Source organism: Mastomys coucha, unplaced genomic scaffold (assembly GCF_008632895.1).
Source record: "Mastomys coucha isolate ucsf_1 unplaced genomic scaffold, UCSF_Mcou_1 pScaffold8, whole genome shotgun sequence".
Lineage (NCBI taxonomy): Eukaryota > Metazoa > Chordata > Mammalia > Rodentia > Muridae > Mastomys > Mastomys coucha.
Window position 1 is genome coordinate 27,953,080 of NW_022196914.1, and position 22,244 is coordinate 27,975,323.

A 22,244-nucleotide genomic window follows, 5' to 3' on the forward strand; every position below is an offset into this window, starting at 1 on the left:
CTGGTTTATAGCATGCACAGAATTTCCCTTATTGCCACAAATTGCACACAGCAGGAGCACCATCCTGTTCTGGAGTGCTCCTCCTCCCTCAGGGCCAGATGGGGAACACATTGCATCTAGGCTGGGCCATTCCATCTGTAGGCTGGGAAGAGCTTTATTTCTCTCAGCATCTGTCACCAGCAAGGCCGGAGCACCTCAAATGTGTACTCTGTGGTTTTCTTGGAGCAGGGAGTGTGGCTGTGGAGCAGAGCAGAGCTGCCTTGGCCATGGTGGCCTACGTGGTTTGGAACACCTGCTGAACCCATAATTTTGCTGCAAAATGAGAGTATCCATGTTTAGCCCCATAGAGACCTTTTGTTTTGTTTTTCTGCTTCATACAGTTTACATTCTGCCAGCTTTATTTTTGTAGGAACCCCACTATGATTACTGCAGGCCTAGAATAAAAGATCCTTTCTTGGTAGGTAGATTACACCTAAGTTCACTTAAAAAAAGAAACAAGTTGCTATGAAAATAATTTGTGATTCTTAGTGACTTCTTGCCCTCTTGACACCTTTTAGCTCAGGAGCTATTATCATAATTTGTTTTGCTTTTCTAAAATCTAAACAACTGTTTCAATGCAGTTAATAATAAAATTTCCCTTCACCTGGTTGTTTTAGGGAACACTTATTTATCACTGCTGTATAAGAAACTACTTTACTCTTGAGAATTTCTTTATTTGACTATCTCCTCCAAAACAAAACTTTCAGGTGTAAAGTGAAGAGTCCTTGAACACACAGATGGAATATGTATCCTTTTATTGAAGTTATTGTGGAGAAAGCTCATTGAGTATTTCTTCCAGGCTTGGGAAACACAGGAGTTCACAGATGAAAAAGAGGGGAAGGTCTTATTGTTTGGAGCAGGGTGTAACCAGCTGTGCTAAGTAACCCATGATTGTAGTCACTGAAAGAATGATAAATGGTAAAAAAAGAAAATCAGTGTTTATTCCCTTCTTTGGTACAATTTCCCCCATTTTATTTTGCCTTTGTTTTTCTAGTTAGGAAATCTAATGAAGACATTATAGTTTAGGGTGAATTTTCTACCTGTGCAAACACAATGGCAAATTCTGTAGGTCTGGGGAGTGCCCCCCCCTCTGTGTGTGTGTGTATGTGTGTGTGTGTGTGTGTGTGTGTATGTGTATATGTATGTGTGCCAGACTACTTAGTCTATAACCATCCATCCTTCCCCTGACTTGTTGCCCATCAAGACCAATGTGTACTGCCTAAACATTTTTAGATGGGGAGCTTTCCAGTAGATCATCAGGGGCTACACTCTTAGAAAAAACAGACTCTCCCACTCATAGCAGCTGACAATTGATAATAGCTCTATGGCTAAGGGTGGGCTTTAGTGCCTAACTGCTCTCTGCATTCTGGGGTTTGCTCTGACTTCAGATTTCTCATTTGCCTTCTTTGCTGTGAGTTTAGATGTGCAGCTCTCCCACTTGGTCCAAAAAACCTTTTTCCTAGGTAGTCGTCTACTGCCTCTAACTCTTAGACTCTGATCCTTCTTCTGTAACGATCTCTGAACCTTGAGAGGAGATGGTGTTATACATATGTTCCATTTAGTGCTAAGCATCTTGTGTTCTTTATATTCTGGGTCTTGGCCAATAGTGGAGTAGCAGTAGTAGGTAATCCCCATCTACTGCAAGTAGAAGCTTCTTTGTCAAAGGTTCAGAGGTGCCTCAATCTATGGGTATAACAATAAGCCATTAGCATTTAGTTCTATACTATGTCCAATTAGCAGAATAAGGATAGTATGTTCTCTGCTAGGGCCTAAAGCCTGTCTAGCCACAGGATTTCGGGCAGATAATGGTGTCTAGTATGGGTTTTATCTTGTAGATTGGAACTTAATGCCAATTAAAAAGTGTTTGGCCACTCCTATGATTGTACCAAAAAGTCGTATGGATATCTACTATTCTAGAAGCTTGCATGTGCATGTGTGCACACACATGTTCAAATGGAATTACATTATAATGAGGAGACATCAACTCTAGTAGACACCATAGACTAACAAATGAAACATAAGTATCAGAAATTGGGTACCACGATTGCACGAGTAGGCATGTCTTTCTAAGTAGGCTGTTACTGTAGCTCACTGTGTCCACAGCTGGTAAGACAGATGATCACTCTTCTCCTTCAGTAGCCTGAATAGTGCCTTCCAGCACTATGTATAGTCTGTAGGGATGAACTTTCCAGGTCGGTATCAGTTTGATTTTGTCATGTTTAATGATTCAGGTATGTGGAGATTTCTGCAGTGGATGCCAGCTCCTGGCATCTCACTGCTAGTACTCATTGGATCTCAAAGATGCTGATGCTCACGTGTACTCCCAAGTTGACAAGCCAGTTCGGCCTGAAACATTTCATAGCAAACTTGGATCAAACCAGGGGTCCTAGTTCCTGCAGTATTTACTCACCTTCCTTGGAGGTTCAGTGTCCAGACCCTTGATCTAGCTCCAGTGAGGTTTACAGTAGTCTTCTGTGGCTTGTTGAACAGTCTCTGTAAAAGCCTATGTGGATGAGCTGGGATCCATGTGTTTGAGTGCCTGACACTCAGATATCATTAATAACAAGATATTATTACTTCCATGTTCACATAGTTGGACAGCTAAACTTTGAGGGAAGGATGTAGTTAACAAATGCTTGTCTTAATCTTATTATTTTATTTTTATTTTTTATTTTATTATTATTTTCTTCCCTTATCTTGAACCCCCAAGAGTCTTCAAGGCTCAGGCTTTTAGAAGGTCAGGAATTTCAAGATTCAGAAGGAAAGTGCCATCGTTAAAGAAGGACCTGTCATCATCTCTGTCCCTCATTTCTGTGGTTGTCACTTCTTTATCCGTCCTCAAATAATAGCAATGCTAACTTTTAGACAATATATTTTCTTTCCTTTTGCTTTATTTCAAAGTCTTATCCTGTGACCCTTTTAAAACAGGTGAGGCAAAAGAGCATCAAATTGATGTTTTTAATTTTCATCTTGAAAAGTTGTTAGCAAAAGCAGTGAAATTCCTGATAGGGGCAGAAAGTTACAAAATACCAAGGAAGAATCTCAGGTAATGAGATCTCTCTGTGTGTCTTTCTCTGTCTCTCTGTCTCTCTATCTCTTTGTCTCTGTGTCTGTCTGTCTGTCTGTCTGTCTGTCTGTCTCCTTCACTTTGTCCCTCTCTCTAACATTAATCAAGGGGAACTCAAGTTAGCCATGGTTACCCCATAGAGTAGGTAACTTTCACACCCTTGGCCTTCTTCTCCCAGTGTCACCAACAATCCCATTAGTTATGATCATAATGTTGTTGGATTCTTGAGCCACTGTATGGAAGCAGGAACATGGCATGCTTGTTTTGAAACCCCAATAACCTGCATCCTGGTTGCTGCTGTTTCTTTGCTACAGAAGGAGAAATTCAGAACATTGACAGAACATCTCTGCTGCACATGGAACACAGGTCACCTTTGAACTCAAGTCATGGAATTAGTTCTGCTTTTTATTTTCTGCAATGCTTTCTGTAGTTTATTTAAATGAGAGGGTGTGATTCTTCCAGAGACATTGTAGAGGGCTGGCATGCTCCCTTTCTTTTAAGTATCATGGGAAATTTGGGGCCACCGTTTGTATAGAATTCAGAAGCAATAGGCTTTTAGAGCATTTCTTTCCAAATCTCTGAAATTGGTTTATGTTTGAGCCAACTCACTAAAATGGAGCTAGAGCATTTGGGGGGATGGGTATTACATACAACTTTAGAAGCTTGCAGTGTCCTGGGCTTTGAGGAAGGAAGTATTCACTGGAAGATGAAGGGCGTTTGTGGGCCAGTATGAGCAGGCAGGGTTTTCTGAGAAGCACTGTAATGCAGTCCTCCTTAGGGAGGGGAGGCCCCTCCACTGTCTTTTAAATACTTCTTTGAATGACAATTTCCAGTGGCTTTGTGAAATGATGTTTGATGGGATCCGGTGCTTCTCAAAGTTTCCCCAGACCTGCTTGTGGCCTCCCCTGCCCCTTGCCTTGAATTACAGTGTTTATTTTTAAAAGCTTTTGTGGTTTGAGCCTTCTGCCTTTGTTATTGCAGCTGACTGACTGACTCAGCCTTCCTCCATTTTCTCCCTCCTCCAGTCACTTTGTGGTTTGGGGTCCAGTTGGGTTGCATGAATACTGGGCTAAAGGGACGGAAGTCCGAAACTGTGGCCACATCTGCTACTGGTTAGCTCCAAAGTCACAGGTGCCCTTCACCATGCTTGGTCTGCTCGTCAGAAATGTCCATGCCTCTGTCCCACTTGTCGGCTTGCTTCCTTTGAGCTTCCAGTGTCGTTTTGCATAGTACCTTATTTTTAATCACCCCGCCCCCTCTTCAAATCCCAGTTCTTACCTGTAACCTGGAGTCAGATGCTTGTCTGTTGAGATTATCATCAGATGCTTTCAGAAGAATGCTTTAGCTTCCCAAGGAGGCAGAGCATCATAGAGATACACAGTTCCCTTCCCACCTGGCTGTGTCAGGGATGGAATAGCCTTTTGTTTAAGACGCATATGGAGATGTAGTTCCTGTGGAAGATGGAGATAGTGAGTGGAAATTCTTCAGAGTACCCAGAAAGACTTGTCTTAGTTGGGACTATGCCCTGCCTGAGCACTGAAACTGTAGTATGCCTTAGGAACAAAGAGCTGCTCTTGCTGTCATCACCAGAGACAGGAGGCAGAAACTTGACTCTCTATAAGGGCTTCCTGTGCTTGTCCTCACATCCTTTGGATGACTCTCTTCCTTTATGTGTTGTGCATCCAGACTCTCAGACAGGGAGTCTCTTATCAACTCAGCCTTGTGTTTTAGAAAGAAACGTTGTCTGTAGTTTTTACTTGGATCATCAGCTATTCCTTTGCCTTCTGGAACAAAATTTTATTGGGGCTGAAACCTTCCTTTTCTATTGCCACAGAATCTGCTTAATGGTCTTTTAACTGACAGACATATACATCCCAGTCTTAGTAGAGGCAGAGAATATTTTACAGCCAGTTTGTGTGGAAGAGCCTAGTAGGATGCTTATTTTTAAAGCACTGTTATACAGTGCTGCTGGGTGCTAGTTTGAAAGCACTGATGTCTACTTCAGACACTTTTCTAACAGCATACTGTGGTTCAGCGTTGTGTTGATGCGATTAGTGGGAATCCCAGAGAAGTGGCTTCAGTTTGCAGTGATTGGAGCCTTCAGGACTGGCTGGACAAGAAAAATCCAGGGCTGGTGCTGGTTGGTTGAAAACTTAGTAACTGATTAGTGTTCAAAATATTAGAATTGGATATATTATTTGTGGGTTTGGTAAATTTTTATTTCCTTTTGAATATATTTATAGCTAATTTATGTTTTGGTGATGATAATCAGAATTACTTATTCAGTGGAAGAGAAGTAGGTACACATCCTCAGGAGCATGTTTTATTTGTGTTGGTGCACGTGAATTCTTTCCTTGAGTTTGGCTCACCTTGTAGAAACTGACAGTCTACAAGTGGACTTCAAGAAGGACACTCAGTTTTTGTTATTGTTTTGATCACCGTAATGGGAGCCATGGGTTTAAAGGAAGCTAATTCTACCTAGAAGTGATGGTTCCGGTTCCTCTCATGATGCAGAGCAGATGCAGCTGGAGAAGAGGGCATAAGACCAGGAAGCTGTAAAACACAGCCCTGTGTCTTTTTATTTTGCTCCACTTTTGAATTTATTTGCTCTTTGTTTTGCTTTGCTTTTTAAATATTAAAGATCTCGCTGTACCAGAGCGACTCAACTAAATTAAGATAAGATGTTCCTGGAGTGGGAAACAATCAAAAGAACAGTGCTTGCTGTTCTGTACTGCTTTCTCAGTTTCTCTTTTATGTACCGTGTGTTAGGAACACCTTTTCCTATCAGATGCACAACAGATGGGAATACATTAAAGGGGTGCCGCATGACCTGTGTTGGTATTTGGAGGTTCAAGTTAATGGCCTGAATCATCAGGAATATATTATCTCCAGCATAATGAGACACAATCAATTCTTTTAGATTGTAATCATTGCTTAAATCCAGGGAACAAAGATTGCCCTTCTCTAATGAGAACTAGATGAGGTGGTTCACATGGCATTGGCATAATTAAAGCCATAAGAAGCCCTCTGAGCCAAATCCTGGGCTCTTATTCCACTGGTGACCTTAGCCACCAGCCCATCGTCCCTGATGCCTATTAACCGTCCAGATTTCTGTTTCTTAGGGACCTCATTTTCACTGCAGGATGACTTCACAAGGTCGTTGCCCATGGTGGTTAGTGCCAGACAGCCAGGCTCCTGGGGCTCTCCCAGCTTGCTGGTAGCAAGGTGAGTTACAGGCTTCTCTAAGACACAGAGCCACAGCTTGCTTTGAGAATGTGTAGGCAGCTGTGTCTCCTGAGTTTCTGTTCTATGACTCCCTGTCTCCCGCTGTGCGTCTAAGCTGGCTGGTCTTCTGTGTCATCTGTATTCCACCTTTTTTTTTTCAGTCCTGCAGTCTTCCTTCGTCCGCCTGTGATGTTCTTTGCAGAGCTGGGGAGCAGGTGCTGTTTTTCAGCTGTTGCCCATGCCCTTTAGCATGCATAACCCATTCTGTTATCTGTGGTATTTTCTCTAAGTCTTTGTAAATCCTGAACTAACAAATACTGAGCCATTGTTCTCGGGAAAACTATGGTGTTGGATTGGGCACAAAATTTGCATCAATTGACCACTGAATAGTCACATTTGTAGGTTTTAATTAGAATAGATATAAATATCCACATATATAAATATATATATCAATGTTCATATATATGGAAGCCAGAAGAATACATAAATACATAAATATCCTCTGTGAGTGTCCCTTTTATTCTTTTGAGACAGAATCTTTCACTAAACTTAGAGTTTGTCCTTTGTTCAGGGTAGATCATTTGGCCATCAAGCCCTAGCAATCCCGTCTCTGAATCCCTTAGTTCTGAGGTTTCAAGTGTAATGTCCACACCCAGCTCTTGGGTGCTTGAAATCTTGTCATGCCCATTGGTTTATCTCTTCAGCCCTATATAGTGTTTTGTTGTAGTTGTTGTTCTAACCTTCTGAATAATTGAAAGATAATTACTAATTGAACAGTGCTTGCTTAGCATTTTTTTGGGGGGGGGCTCATAGCCTTGTACTCAGGAAAACTAGAACACACGTCAGTACTGCTTTGGCACACTTTTAAGCAGAGTAATCATGGACGTAGTCTCCTACAGTGATGTTGAGTAGCTCCCTGAATTGATAAGATGCTTGCATTGCACACATGAGGAGCAGAATATGATTCCAAGAGCCAGAGGTGATGATGCCTGCCTATAATTCTAGTTCTGGGGAGGAGCAGATAGAAAAGTCTCAGGAATTTGCTAGGGAGACACCCTCGTCTAATTGATGAGTTTCTGGCCAATAGAAAGACTCTGCTTTGAACAGAGCCTAGTGGTGTCTGCCTTTTATCTCAGCACTGAGAAGACAGAGACAGATTTCGGTGAGTTCCAGGTCAGCTGGTGCTACAGCCATCTAGTGAGACCCTATCTTCCAACAAACAAACAAAGAAACAGACAAAGTTTTGCAAAACAAGGTGACAGCATTTGAAGAATGCTATCAAGAGTGAACCTTTGACTTTTACAAAAATATATACCTGCATGTATAAACACAAAGATACACACACACACACACACACACACACACACACACACACACAGTGCAACAAATGTGTCACAGCAGATCCTGTGACTCTGGCTCACTATGGGAAAACAGGGATAAGAAGGCAGAGAGCTGAACTTTGACTGCAGCTCAGCTCTACACTTGGGAGACTCAGGACTATTGTCCTGATATTTTCAGTGAATGACTGGAAGTGATTCCAAGCAGGACTGATTTGGAAGGCACAAACTTATTTAAGTTAACAGAGGAATCTGTAAACACAGAATCTGTGCTTAAGGAGGACCAACTGTATTGCCTTTTCCTGTTGAGAAGTTGTTTCTCTATGAAAGAAACAACACTTGGAGACACCAAGGTAGGACGTTGTGCATAGATGTAGGAAACCAAAGAAGTATCTTCTCATTCTAACCTCGTGGTCATAGGGACAGCACCTGAGGAAGGTCACATGGGACCTATCTTGACTTTCTTGGTAGATCTTCTTGTGAGACTGTTCTCAGCATGTTCCTTCTCCCTGGGTGATGAATATCATCCCTCTGGAGTGGATTCTGAGCTCTACACCTGCCTTCTGAGGCTCCACTGTACAAGAGCTTCATTGCTTCTGTTCTGTCTTTGGTGGACTTTGTAGCATCTACAGTAGCACCTCCAGGAGCTGGCTGAATGATGAAACTTGGGTAACTCCTGTTTTACTGTTTAATACTTGTCTTAGTTAGGGTTTTATTGCTGTGGAAGACATCATGATCATGGCAACTCTTATAAAGGAAATCATTTGATTGGGGCTGACTTACAGTTCTGAGGTTTAGTCCATTATCATCCTGGTGGGAAGCAAGGAGGCATGCAGGCAGACATGGTGCTGGGGAAGGATATGAGAGTTCTACATTTGAATCTGCAGGTAGCAAGAGAGACAGTGAGCTACTAGGCCCAGCTTGAGCTTCTGGTGTGTTAAAGCCCACCCTCTCTAGTGATGCACTTCCTCCAACAAAGCCCCTCCTACTCAATAAAGCCACACCTCCTAATAGTGCCACTCCCTATGGACCCATGGAGGCCATTTCAAACTATCTCAATAATGTACTTCCAATTTCTCTTTTAAAGAGAGCCCAGCATGACTTTGATCTCAGGTAGTCTTGAGTTTTAATTACAAAACACAACTCCAGTCTCTCTGTCCCATGAAGAGCAATTGAGGCAGAGTCCGAGTGGGGATCTGAGATAAGGTGCTTTGCTTGGAGCGGATGCATTGTCAAGTGCTATAGAAAGATGATTGTGACTCAGTACCCACTCCCTCCAAAGCTCCTGACTTTGGTGATCAGCAGAGGCAGCTTTGGAATTCCTGCTCAGCATCCAGCCATGGGCAGTGGGCTCTGCTTGACATTCATGCCTCTGTCAAAGCACACTGGAGTTGGACAGAAAGAGTCTCCCTCTGATGATTTCAGCCGGAATGAAGACATCTTCTGAGGAGTGACAGTCTCCAGAGTGTCATCCTTGGAGGACCAAACCTCTTGTGGTTGAGACTCCTCTGTCCTTGCTTATTTTTAAAAGGTTATTTTTGCTTTAGGAGACATGCAAACTATCATGAGCTGTAGCAGCGGCACATGACAGAAAGCTGATGGACAGGTACCTGGAGATGGTGAAAATAAGCCCATTTATAGTCAGAGTTTGTTTTGTGATACCAAGTGGATCAGGTGTATGCTTTAACCTCCCATTAATTGTATTTCCAAAGACGATTTTGTTCTTCTGCTACTGGTTAGAGCCATGACTGATATTTGCTGTTCAGACCTTCCGACCTATCTGCTCAGAAAGTGACATGTCTGTCACCCTTGACCGAGCAAGGAAGGCACTAAGGCAGCTGACATTGTCTGAGCTTCATATCAGAGGGGACTCAGGAAACTACTCATTCATTTCAAAATTGCTGTGTTCAGTTTTTCTCTCAGCTGCTGGTGAAGGGCTCTATGTACTTTAGAATATGAAAATGGCAGAGGGCAGATTTGGAGGAGTAGGCGCTGGCTTATCAGCAGCTGGCCAAACACAGTATTATTGCCTATGTATGGCCTAGCGTTTACCTTAGAAGTCCTTGAAGTACACGGTTGTCACCAAAATTCCATGCTGTTTTTCAGACCTGTTTCTCTTCTGCAGCACTTAAAAATAGGTTGCTGGTTAGGTAATTGTCAGACAGTAATGACAGCAATGTCCCTTCTCTGCAGAGCAATCAGATGCACATCAAGGACTAAACAGCCCACAGGGCAAACATTTTCTGCCCCCTCCTATCCTCTTCCCCTTTCTCTCAGCTTTCTGTTTGAATATGGGGTTTTGTTTATTGTTTAATTTCCCCAGTGTTTTCAGAGGCTGCTACAGTGGTCTGTGATTCCCATAGTTTCTCTCATAGGATGTGTGAGGGGAGATGGGCAGATTTTATATTAGCAGTCTGCTGAGTTGCTGGATGTCTGCTGGTCCAAGAGAAGAGATGGATGAGAAGCATAATGTGGCACGAGCCTTGTAGTTTAACACTTGAGTTTACACGGTTTGAGAAAGCAATCCCAGAACAAAGGCAATTCTGTGGACTGCTGCAGCTTGGCTTTATTTCCCCACTCTTGTCTCCTTCTCTTCCAGAGAGTTATGTGAGCCTTTCTTTACACCTCTGGGGTCCAGAGTTAGGCTTATTACTTGTGGAGTACTCTTGTGTCTTTACATCTAGAAAGTGGTTGATGAGAATTGTTAACTGTGAATGAGCCAAATCAAACACATAATAAAGTCAAGGTTAAGAGATGCATTTGGAATAAAGCTTGAAGTACTTAAAATATTTGCAAGAACTTTTTATTTAATGGCTCATATTATAATGTCTGTTTATTTTTAGGAAGAACACATGCATTTCTTCTAAAGCCACATATAAAATTGAAATTGGACAGTGACTCCAGACATTTATATTTGATCTTATCCAAAAGGACCAGAAGCAGTAAAAATGAGTCCTTTATGGGTGGCTAGCTAGGAAGAAAGCCTGGAGGTTGATGGATAGCTTTGGAGGGATACCCAGATAGAAAGGGTTGGATGGTTTCACAACATTGGTGTACAAGGAGCCTGCAGCTCATGATTTCAGAGAATTGGAGTCCAGAGCAAAGTAGGAAGTTTGGAGCAGGAGTTGAAGCTAAGTGTTGAGGCGCTGGCTCAATAAGCACAAGGCATGCATTTAACCCTCAGGGTTACAAATATAAATAAGAAGGATGACAAACCTAGACACTATGCTGTCATCCATGACCACTATGGATTTACTCTTGTGACACTGAGTATAATTAATTGGAATAATTTTCATTTATCAGTTACATTGATTACATAAGGGTTTGCAGAGGGAATTGTAGAAGTCAGGTAAGATAGCCTTTCAAAGCTAATGTTTACATTGCAGTAGGAGCATATTTTCCTACTAGATATTTGAGCCATAAAATTGCTCTCCTTCTCCCTTTTTACATCATCATGTCACAGCCCTGAGACTAGTCACTGAGACCTTCAGACTGGGGAGGATATGAAGGAGGGAAGGGGCCATCCATGTATCTATCAGACATGTGGATGTACAAAGGGAAGACAGCAGTTTCTTTGCACTAGAGTGTCTCCAGAGATTTGAAATTTCATTCTTGAGGGGACTGGGCACAGCTCAGCTATAAGGAAAGCAAATGGCTTCTAATAAATTGCACTGAAAAGTATCTTTGAAGACTAGAAACACTTGGGTGGAACAATAGGAAACTTTCCCATCCAGCCAAGGCGAGACTAAACTTAAACAGGAGCCTCTAAAGTTGGAGTTGTGACTTTTCTCTCAACATCTGTAACAAAGTAACTGATGCTCAACTCATGTCTAGAAATGCTTGCCTGGACACCTACCTGAATAGTGTGTTCTAGAAGACCAGCATGAGGAGGGGGCAATCTTTAGATCCCACCAGATTTCTCTGCATTTCTGTGTGATTCTGACTAACATGAAAGGTTAGAGATTGGGACGATTAAAATGATGTTAAGCCAGAAGGAGCCCTTTAGAGGCATACTTTAGGGCAAGCTGTGTTGTGAATATCTACACCGTGAGGGGTGAAGGGGTGAAGAATTTGTCATCATGCTGTCTTTTCTGAACACTCCTGTTTACTTAACCTGTTGTCAGGATCCAAAGGCAACTACGAATAGATCCCCTGTCACTGCAGGTCAGTGGGATCCAGGAGCAAGATGAACATAGTACCTGCTAGAGCAACAGTTGCTGAGGAGAGAAAACTGCCTCCCACTGAGATAATGGAAGCATGCGGTTTTGAGGGAGCCAACTATCCCTGATGTCACTTTAGTGTGATACTAACTGAAAGGGCAGGAGAGGTGAGTTCTGGGATGCAGTCAGTGCATGAGCTTCATGGGTACCATTGAGGGCTTGAACCTTTCTAGGGTGGTTCAGAGTCAATGGAAAAGGAACAAATATTAAACCAATAGCAACAGTGAGCTCCTGCTGCCCACTCCCGTGAAGGTGGACATCTCAGGATGGGACACCTTCTCCTTATCCAGCTGTTCAGCTGGCGAGCAGGTGTGCAGACTCATGAAGTCAGGAGTGTGTGTGAGCACTTTCAGTGAAAAGCACTGAAGAAGCGCCCTTCTGTATGTTTATGACTCTCTGTGCCGCCAACTGGACTGCCTTGCTTCTATTTCATTTATTGGAGCAGATATAGGTTGAGTGTGCTGCTCAAGATTAACTGTGGCTCCAGTAATAATTATTAAAGTAAGAAATTTCCTAGGATGAGTTGTTTTATTGTTCTATTTCTATTTTAACCTGCAATGCAACATTGGGTAAAGGGATGAAGATGAGAGGTATGAGAGGTTACTGTTAAATCAAACTCTAGTTGCTCTCTTTGTTATTGATGCATAATAAGTGGTTGTGTTTATAGGATGCAGCATGGTCTTTCCACTATGTCTTTGGTGGGTTTTGATCAAATGGGGTAATTCGAATATCTACTTTCTTTTTTTCTTCCAGCTGATTGGAACTGTTTTGTCAATGACTGCTAGTTATTGTCACCTGTACTTCCAGAACTTAATCCTCCCAAGTGCATGCTGCTGTTCCCTCCCCCATGAAACAACTTTTCTGTCTCCTCCCTTTTAGGGTTTGGTAACTACCGTTCTACCCCACACTTCTGTGCAGCAAACCTTCTTCCAAACATACGCTTGGAATAATCCATTTATAAATCCAAAGATTTGCCTCTTTGTGGCTAGTTTATTTAGTTCGTGTAATGTCCTTAACTTCCATCTTTGTTGACACATATGGTAGAATTTCATCCTTTTTAAAGGGGGAATAGTAAGTGTTGTAGGACATCTGTTTTTCATTCAGTAGTCAATGGAAGCTTGGGCTAATTGTATTTCTGAGAGTCCTTCATTCAGTATCTTGTAATGATCATAATTCGGCTGAAACTAAGAAAGACACAAGTACATTCTCTTGAATTTATTGAAGTGTCCCTATCTCCGACTGTTTGAAAGTGGACCAGCACCTTTTGCTTGCAGGTAGTGTATCCCATCTGCTCTGCATCCACTCTGCTCCGAACCTCCATGCTGGGCCTTTTGCCTGGGAAGATGGTATCATGAGGAACCAAAGGCAGGTGACACGGTGCTTTAGGGCACTACTGAAGCTGCCAGGGGTCTCCGCTTGGAAGGAAGCTTCAGCACAATTGGTGCCAAAAGGGATGGCATGGCTGAGAGCCAATTTTAAAAAAAACTATTTTCTTTTTTGTTCCCACAAGTATAAACTCAAAATATGGCAAGATATGATTCAGCTGGTCTGTTGCAAAGTAGCCTGTTTCTTGTTTTTGTCACTAATTTATATTGTGAAATGACAAATGCACAGGATCGCATTTTTGAGGCAATGTAGTGTTACATTCTCAATAAAACATGAACAAATGTTTGGGCGGAATGGCTCTTATTCCTGAGCAACTTGACGGCATGCAACAGTTCTAAAGTGAGATGAAGGTTTGATTTTCATGTCTCTGGAAAGATGAATATTCTGGAAGGACTTCTTGTTATATGCCTGGATATGCAGAAACATCATATTATAGAGTCTTCCAGGCAAAATAACTTGGGAGCTCAGATTACCTGATCTACATAAGGCAGGGACATTTGGCTCACACCTATGAGACAAACAAAGGTACCGATGAATCGGAGCTGACTGCACACATGGCTGGCTAGTCTTGTGGGTTTGGACTGTCTTTCTGGGCCTTGTGTTAAAGAGAGGCATCCTTTTAATTATCTATGCTGAGTTTGTAGCAAGAAACTTGTTACAAACCTCCTGCTTGTTATTTTTTGTAGCAAAATGTTTTACCGAATGACTTAGCACTTGTCATTTCATTCAGAATTCACTGGAAATCTCACAGCCAGCCAACTTCCCAAGGCTAAATAAGACTGTTTCCCTTCAGCCCACCCCCCAGCCCCCAGCAGCAGATGCCTGTCTGCCTTATGCCTGACTTTGCAAATTATGCTTTTATAGAGGACTGCTATTGGGGTCAGCCTGGATTCTTTCTTTTCTGCTCAGAGTTCTGTTGTTTTTCAGCGTGTGTGTGTGTGTGTGTGTGTGTGTGTGTGTGTAGGGGGTACAGCCCATGGCCTTGTGCATATGGTGAATGCTGGACCAATGACCTCTAACCTCAGCCTTGTAGAGCTAGCTGGATCTTGATGTTAAAATTGCTTGTTGTTTCAAGCTGTTGCTCATAGGTTGAGCCTTGGTGGATGAGTGAGTTGTTCTGAGTCTGTACACTCAAGAGGCCACAGTGTGAACAGACCTCCGCCTCTCTTTCTCAGTGTTGACATGGTAGCCTAGAAGGATGAATCAATTTAGCTGTCAAAATAAAAGCTGAACGTCCAATTGCCCATGCAAATTAACCACTTTGTGCAAACACTTCAAAATTGCCTGCATGAAAAGCAAGCTCGCTCTTTGAAAATTTGGCTCATGGTAACCTCAATAAGGATATATTCACTCTTATGAAACCTAGTGTCCTCAGAAAGTCAATTTTGAAAATTTTCTTATTTTGAACAGTTTCTTGATCTTTGGGAACACGTTTGCTTCAGTAGTGGTTTATGGGCCCCTCTTTTCCTGTCTATTCCCATGGCTCTTTGCAGCCGAGAACATGGCTCACTGCACTGCCCCACTGGGAGACATTTGATAGCAAGTGTTTTTCTCTAGCTTTATTCCAGCCATTGAGACAATGCAATGGTTCCGGGGTCAGCAATTACTACTAGCTCCAAGTGCTCACTGAAGGGTAATCTTCAGGAAGACTAAGTGGAAAACAATTGGATTTCTTTCTTCCCAAATGTTTTCAGGATCTGCCAGAGCTCTCAGAACGGAAATTGTTTCTGTCTTCTCTTTTCTGTGGATTCTTGGCCTGTGTTTATTGTTTATAAACCACCGTGTACTGCCTTGACTCTTCTGTAATGGAGGGAGGCATCTCAGACTGGACTTGGGAATGAAGACTCTAAAGAGGGAGACACATTTGTCTGATGTGCCCCTCACTGTCTAGGTGGAGCTTTTAGAAGTGTCCACTGATATGTCCAGCAAGTTAGAGTTATTCTCTGAGGGTCGCAGAGCCCAATCTTTGCATTATTACATGACCTTGGCCTGGGTCTCATGTGGACACATGGAAAGGGGCCATGTCTGTGAGGCCTCAGTTACTTTGGGCTCTGGCCTCTAGGTTCCTTGAGCCTGTCCCAAGATATCTAAAGATTTGATAATGAAATCTAAAGATTTCAGTATCCAACCCTATCAAAGCCATGGGAGATAATTGCCAAGCAGATTCTTGATTAAATGGTTTTGATTAATGTATAGTGCTATTTCTCAAGAACACAGCTGGCTACTCAGGAGAATGTTGTAATGTGGTGAGGCTGACTTCCAGATGAGGAGTTCCTGGAAGATAGTGGCCTCCCCTATGGTGCTTTGTGTGCAGTTCTTGATCTCATCTTATCTTGAACTGGATGCAGAAAAAATATGGCTTGCCCATGTGAGCTGCCGGGCAGAGGCAGAACATGGGTTTTCTGTTTTAGATGCCATGTTTTCCTATTACCATTCTCACACCTTTACATCAAATGCATTATATATATATTACATTTTGTCTTTGTCATATAGGATTTGTGGCCTCCTACAGTCTGCTTTGTGTGCAGCTCTGCTTCCTCTGAATACTGGGATATTTGAGAAAGCTTGTTGGGGGTGGGCGAGATAGCTGAGGGAAGAGGGTCTGCCAATGAAAGCAAAAGCCCAAGTCCTTGCCGCCTCTCCCCCTCATCCCCTAGTCCCCTCCCCTCCTCATCCCCTCATCCCTGCCTGCTGCTGGAGTCTGATCTAATGGGATCTAATATTCACCATGAGGACTTTAGTTAGAAGCTGTACAGTAGTTGAGATTCATGTCAATTCTAGCTGCTCCTTGTCACTAAAAACCAGGTAGCTGAGATTATAGCCAGCTTGCTCCACTGCAGCTTCCAACCCACCCTCCTTGTCCTCAGTGGCAGTGCTTTGTAAACTTCAAATATACATGATGGAATTTATTTTAGAACGTAAGCAATGAAAATGCATTTACTATGGGAATGTATTCGGTATTTTAGAGGGAAGGGCTGCACCATGCCAGGTCTTCTTCTGTACCCGTGCTTCCCCCTGCCACCCACTTATCTTTCTCCCTTCCCCACCATCCAGTCTCGCCTCTGACATTTTTCTCTTGATGGCTTTTACTCTGTTCCCCTTTCACACCTTCCTTCCTTCTCCGGGATAACTGAGCATTCTAATGACGACATCTCTTTCCTTAAGCACTAGTGACTGATTTCCCCCGTGTGCTGTCTGGTAGGATATGCCTTTATTTAGAGAAGACCTCACACAGCAAGGTCAAAGAGTGGGAACAAATCGGAGTGGTATGCCTGGACCTTACCATGCCATCTATCATTCCATCCGCTGTGAGCCATCAGCTTGTGCCTCAGAACCTTTTCCCACTTGGACATATGCTATATGTGGCTTCATGGCGAATACTGGGACACCCTTCCCTGCATGGCACTGCTTTCCCAAAGCCGTCCCCCTGCCAGCCCCCACCCCTTGCTTCTCCACACCCCACTAGGAGTCTGCTCATCATCCTACCTATGGGTTTCATGATCACCAAGTCAGTATGGCCTGGAGCTCACACACTAGGAGAGCCTTGTCCTTCATTCAGGTCATGTTTCAATTCCTGGACAGAAGTGCGAGATCCACATTCTTCATCTTACTGTAAAAGTCAAGGGCGTTCACTTCTGATACAATGTATCCCGAGTCACCCCTCTCCCCTGATATAGCTCATGTTTTACAAAATAAATGGACCACAGTTGATACTCCTATTTTTAAAATGTTTAAAAATTTATTGTAGGTAGTTAAAGTTTATCTAGGAATGTGAAATATATCCTGTTTGTGGATGCATAAAATAACTGAAATGGTAGTTCTGATTTCTGAGTTTTACACGTTGCTTTTCTGGCTCCAACCCTCACCGCTGACCATGAGGGAACCCTTAACCATGTCTGCAGTGAAGCCTGTGGCCAGTCTCTTTAATAGATGACTCTTTCCTCAAACCTTCTCATTCCAGACTTGAACCGTCTCTGGGATTTCTCCTGTGTATTTTACATTTCCATGTAGCCATGAAAATCCAGCCTTTAAAAAAAAAAAACCCACACATTTAATACCTTTGAATTTGAACCTACCTTTTATAGCATTCTTCTAGATCCTCAATCTAAGTTGAGGATCACTGAGGTTTTTTTTCTAGAAAGACTCACAGAACCTAGAAAAGCTGTTAGGCACATGGCTGTGGTTGATTTTAGTCGAAGGAAACAGGGAAAGATCAGCAGTGGACAATGTGTAGTAGGATGGGACCTGGGAGAGATGGGTTTACCTTTTGCTGACCACCCAGTGGGGTCAAGTGGACAGTGTTTAGTTCTAGTACAAAAATTGTCACTCAAGGAAGCAAACCCTGTTTTTTATTGGGAATGGATCAGGTGAGTGTGGCTAACAGCTCATGTGGTTGACTCTAGTCTACAACCCATACTGAAGTCAGATATGTAAGTGTGACACAAAGCCCACACCACAGACCCCATTGTTAGCATAGACTATCTACCATGGATTGAAAAAAAAATCAAAGGGACCACTATCAGAACATTAAAGGATACCTGTCAGGAGCTGATTTGGACTAGACTTACCTTTGCAATTTGCAGAGTTCACAATTTCTTCATATGCTCTAATAAGGAAAAGTCTGGTTTAGCCTCTGACCTGTCTCATGCCTCTCTGTCCGGTCCTCAGAAGAACTGCTCTGATGGTTTATATCTGCTCAGCCTAGAACATGGCACTATTAGCAGATGAGGCCCTGTTAGAGAAGATGTGGCCTTGGAGTAGGTGTGGCACTGTGGGTTTGGTCTTTATTACCCTCATCCTAGCTGTCTGGAACCAAGTGTTCTGCTAGCAGCCTTCAGATGAAGGTGTAGAACTCTCAGCTCCTCCTGTGCCATGTCTGCCTGGATGCTGCCATTGTCCTGCCTTGATGATAACTGGACTGAACCTCTGAACCTGTAAGCCAGCCCCAATGAAATGTTCTCCTTTATAAGAATTGCCTTGGTCATGGGGTCTGTTCCCAGCAGTAAAACCCTAACTAAGACAACTGCCATGGTTAAGCTTTTATACCCAACTTATTTATATTCCATTGAACCCCAGTGCCTCTTCTTTCCTTTGGATCAAATCTCATCTCTTTCTGCAGTTGAATTCCCTATAGTATTTTGTCATCTCCTTTGCCCATCTATCAGTCTAGTGTGGCTCCTTTCTGTGTTCATCCCATTGGTCAAGTGTGGTAGTAGCTTTAGTGTGATGGTGGACATCTCCCCTGTCTGGTACTGCTCTGCTGCCTCAACATCTGGGAGGAGGTCAGCTCTCTTTGTTCCTTAGTCCCTTACAGGAAATTCCTTTTTAGCTTTTCTTACATGTTTCTGCTTGTGGTTCCCTAGTTCTCCGAGGTCCCAATTTCCTTCTTAGCAGATTTTTTTCTATTAATCATGTCCACTTTTTGTGTATTCTTGTGGAGCCCTTTCTGTGGTGGCCCTGTGCAGGACTTCCATCAAAACACCAAGCACAAATGATGGTACCAGGCACTCACACTCCAACTCAGTGTGTGTTGACTAATATGGTTCTTTGTTTACTTGTGATGATCCTTGGGCACTGCTGATGGGTTTGCTATTTGCTCCACTTGTAATTTATCAGTTGGACATACTTCATAACCTCTTTTCATACTCTACTTTCTTCCCACTCATCCATCAGAGCACATGTCACTTGGTATTTCCTCCCAGGCAGTTTTTCTTAACTATTTTATCTACAGATAATGTCTCTCCCTGCCCCCTCACATGGTATTTATTGAACTATGTAACAGAAGCATCACATGGTGTCTTGTGTGATTTCCTGAGAGCACAGATCCTGCTTGATTTGGGTTCTGGCTCCTTCCTGTACGTTGGCATTGTCATCAGCATGTGCTATATGAATTGTTGTTTGGGATCTACACACTGATGCCAAGACATCGCCACTGGCCATGTATAGCTTTCCTAAGCCTTTATCTGGTAAAGTCTCTTTTAGACACTATAACTCTAGGTAGAAAGTCTGTCTATATTCATTTAATTTCCAGTGTGACTTTAGTATTGGGGAAATGCCAAATTGAACTTTACCTAAAATTTTGGGGTTTATCAAGTATGCAGCTTAGCAAGTCTCCGCAAGAGTTAATAAGTCCATACTACCTCTTGCTGAGTAGAATGATCAGAGAGAATAAAGCATATGTATGTTCAAAGCCAGACACTGATGGGCACTTAGCAAGCTATAATTGATGCTCACATTTCATGCTGTCTTTTCCACATGGAGACATTTTAAGAACTCATGGAGGTGGTTATGGGATGAAATTTCTGGGAAAAAATGTGTATCAATAAGATTTCTAGTGATAATTTCTGCACTTATATTCCTTGAGACAGATTTTTTCCCCCATAGTAGTTCTTTAAACTTCAGAGGTTGCTTGTATCAAGGTCGATACTAAGTAGAAAGAGAAAAGAGTGACATCATTGGGCCATAAGACAAGTGGCGAAACTGATGTTACTGAATTATGTGTGCATGATGTTACTAAATCAGGTGGGCATGCTTCTAGGTTAGTGTAACCTTGTTCCTTTTGACTCCCTTCAGTTTTCTAGAATACCTTTGAATGATCTGTTACTTCTATATCTGCTGGTTCATGTCTTCATTGTAACCAAATCCTGTGAGCAAGCTGGGCTTCTCCATCTGTAGGAATGTTCCTGCAACTTGGCTCCTGCTAAGAGCATAGCATTGCTACTTCAGGAGCTGCACCTGAGCCCATGCACTCTCGCCTATGTTGTATGCCTTTGAACTGTCCCCCAAGTGGCTCAAGGCCTGACTGGATAATTGTTGCGCCTCAGAAGGTTGATGTTGCTGGCTTAGCTATTTGGTATATGGCTAGTGGCTATCCACCTCACTCTTGGGACAAATGCGGGCACTGTTGCTGGCATGGTCTTTGTATTCATACATCAGGCTCTGAAGGGGAGCTGTGCTTTCCTCAACCACAGGAGGTCTGTCCACCACAGTTGAATTTTCCAAAGGGAAAGGGGCAGCTTTTACAGTAAAAAGATTTGTTCTGGGTCTGTCTGGCTGTCCAGGCTGTGGCTGTCCCTGTTTCAACTGAGCAGAGATGCCCTTGCAATATCTGTTTTTACCACCAGTCTTCAATTCTTAAAGTGTTCTTTGGGTCTCATCTTCTTTGTCAATTAAGAAAATGCTTTGTTCCGTGGGTGTTGTTCATATCCACCATAAAACCCCACTGTTTTAGTTATAGTTATAACCGTTCACAACGGTTATAGCTGTGAAGTTCTATATCAACTTATCTCTGACCTCTGGACAGGAGGCCCACTGTCCATTTTTAATTTAAATTTTATGTGTTAGCACTAGTAGACAGTTAGAGAGCTGTAGTGGGTATCAGTGGATCTGTCCAATTCTATTACTCATATCTGGACTATGATCTAAATCAGCAAATGTGAGAGAATTGTAGTCGTAATTGTTATAAAGCATACTGTAGGGTTCAAGAGAATCAACTCGTATACATGTGCTGTTTAATATAACCTACTAATCAATATTTTCTTGCCACACCCTTGGTGATGAGAGAAAAATAATGGAAAAAGAAAAGGAAGGGAGAAGGAAGAAGTGTTTTGCATTATTTTCCTGGCCTGAGCATTCATCTTTATCTTTGGGAAAGCTCCTTGACCCTAATTTCTGCCTCAAAGAGTTGCATCTGTACCTTATCCCTTCCAAAGGATGATGTCACAGGCCATGAGGACTCTACTGAGACCTTAGAGTTGGCAATGATGCAGGGCAGAGCTGCACCTGGCCTACTTGGAAGTCTCCATGGCCAGCACTCCTGAGTACTGCCCCCAGTCACTTCTTTGCTCCTCTCAAATCCTCCCTATTCTATATTGGGCTCTCCTAGAAGCCGGAAGCCTTCTAGAATTACTGTCCCTTTGTCCCTGAAATCCAGGCTACTCCTAAAGGCATTTTAGCTGATTCCATCATTGTAATCTACAACTTCCAGCAGCTGTATTAAACTTTGGGTTGTTTTATGGACATTGGCTTTAAGCTCATTGGCTTTTGATCATCACTGACATGAGCCACATGGGGCTCGTTGAGTGAAAGAGTTGCCGGAATGTTCTGGAAGGTCTTCTCATTTTCTCATCACCATCCACAGCTGCTCTCTATTGTGTGGGTGAGGAATGATGACATACATGTGCTTCACATGTACAATAGCCAGAAACCATTGAGAGAAGAGAAGAGAAAGCCACGGTGAATAAGAAATGAAGGACATGATCTGGCGTTCAGTGCTGGACACATTATTGCACAGATAACGAGTAGGGAGTCACCTACTCCAATCTCTGGTGCACATGCTTGACATTACAACCTGGCTTTCCTGCTTTAATAGAATAAATTTATGAGGAAATATAATAAGTTTTTTGGCTTTTGGTAAAGTAAATTTATTATGTTGCCATTGAATTTCTTATTAATTCTTATAATTGTATAGGAAACACAGGGACATGTGACAATATAAACTCACTTTCAGGGGTAATTTATGTTGTACATACTCTTTAGACCTTTGTGCGACCCTTTATTCTGAGTACTTTTGCGTAAGCTATGCAGTGGAGGAGTCATTGAAATGGGCACCATTTTATTTTCAAACTTTTAAAGGTAATCCCAGTGAATTTGAAATAATGCCCCCTTTGGATGTTTCATGAGATTTTTTTCACATGTTGAACAGCACTAAAATTTTTATTTTCTCAGCCTGGAGAAACAGCTCAGCAGTTAAGGGAGTGTACAGCTCTTGCAGACGGCCTGCATTTGGTTCGCAGCTCACATATCAGGAAGCTCACAAGTGCCTATAACTCCAGCTCCTGGGAATCTGCCGGCTCTAGCCTCTGTGGGCGCCCACACTCACACGTACATACACCTACCCCCAGGCAAATAATTCAAACTAAACTAAGCCTTGGAAGAAAATCATCAGCATTATATTTAAAGTTTATCCAT

The 22,244-nt window shown here is 42.6% G+C and overlaps 1 protein-coding gene across 3 annotated transcripts in view; it reads left to right on the forward strand.

The window, feature by feature from the left end:
• The window catches only part of Sema5a (semaphorin 5A), a 441,538-nt gene that overhangs the window by 76,483 nt on the left and 342,811 nt on the right, over positions 1–22,244 (forward strand). The window lies entirely within an intron of this gene.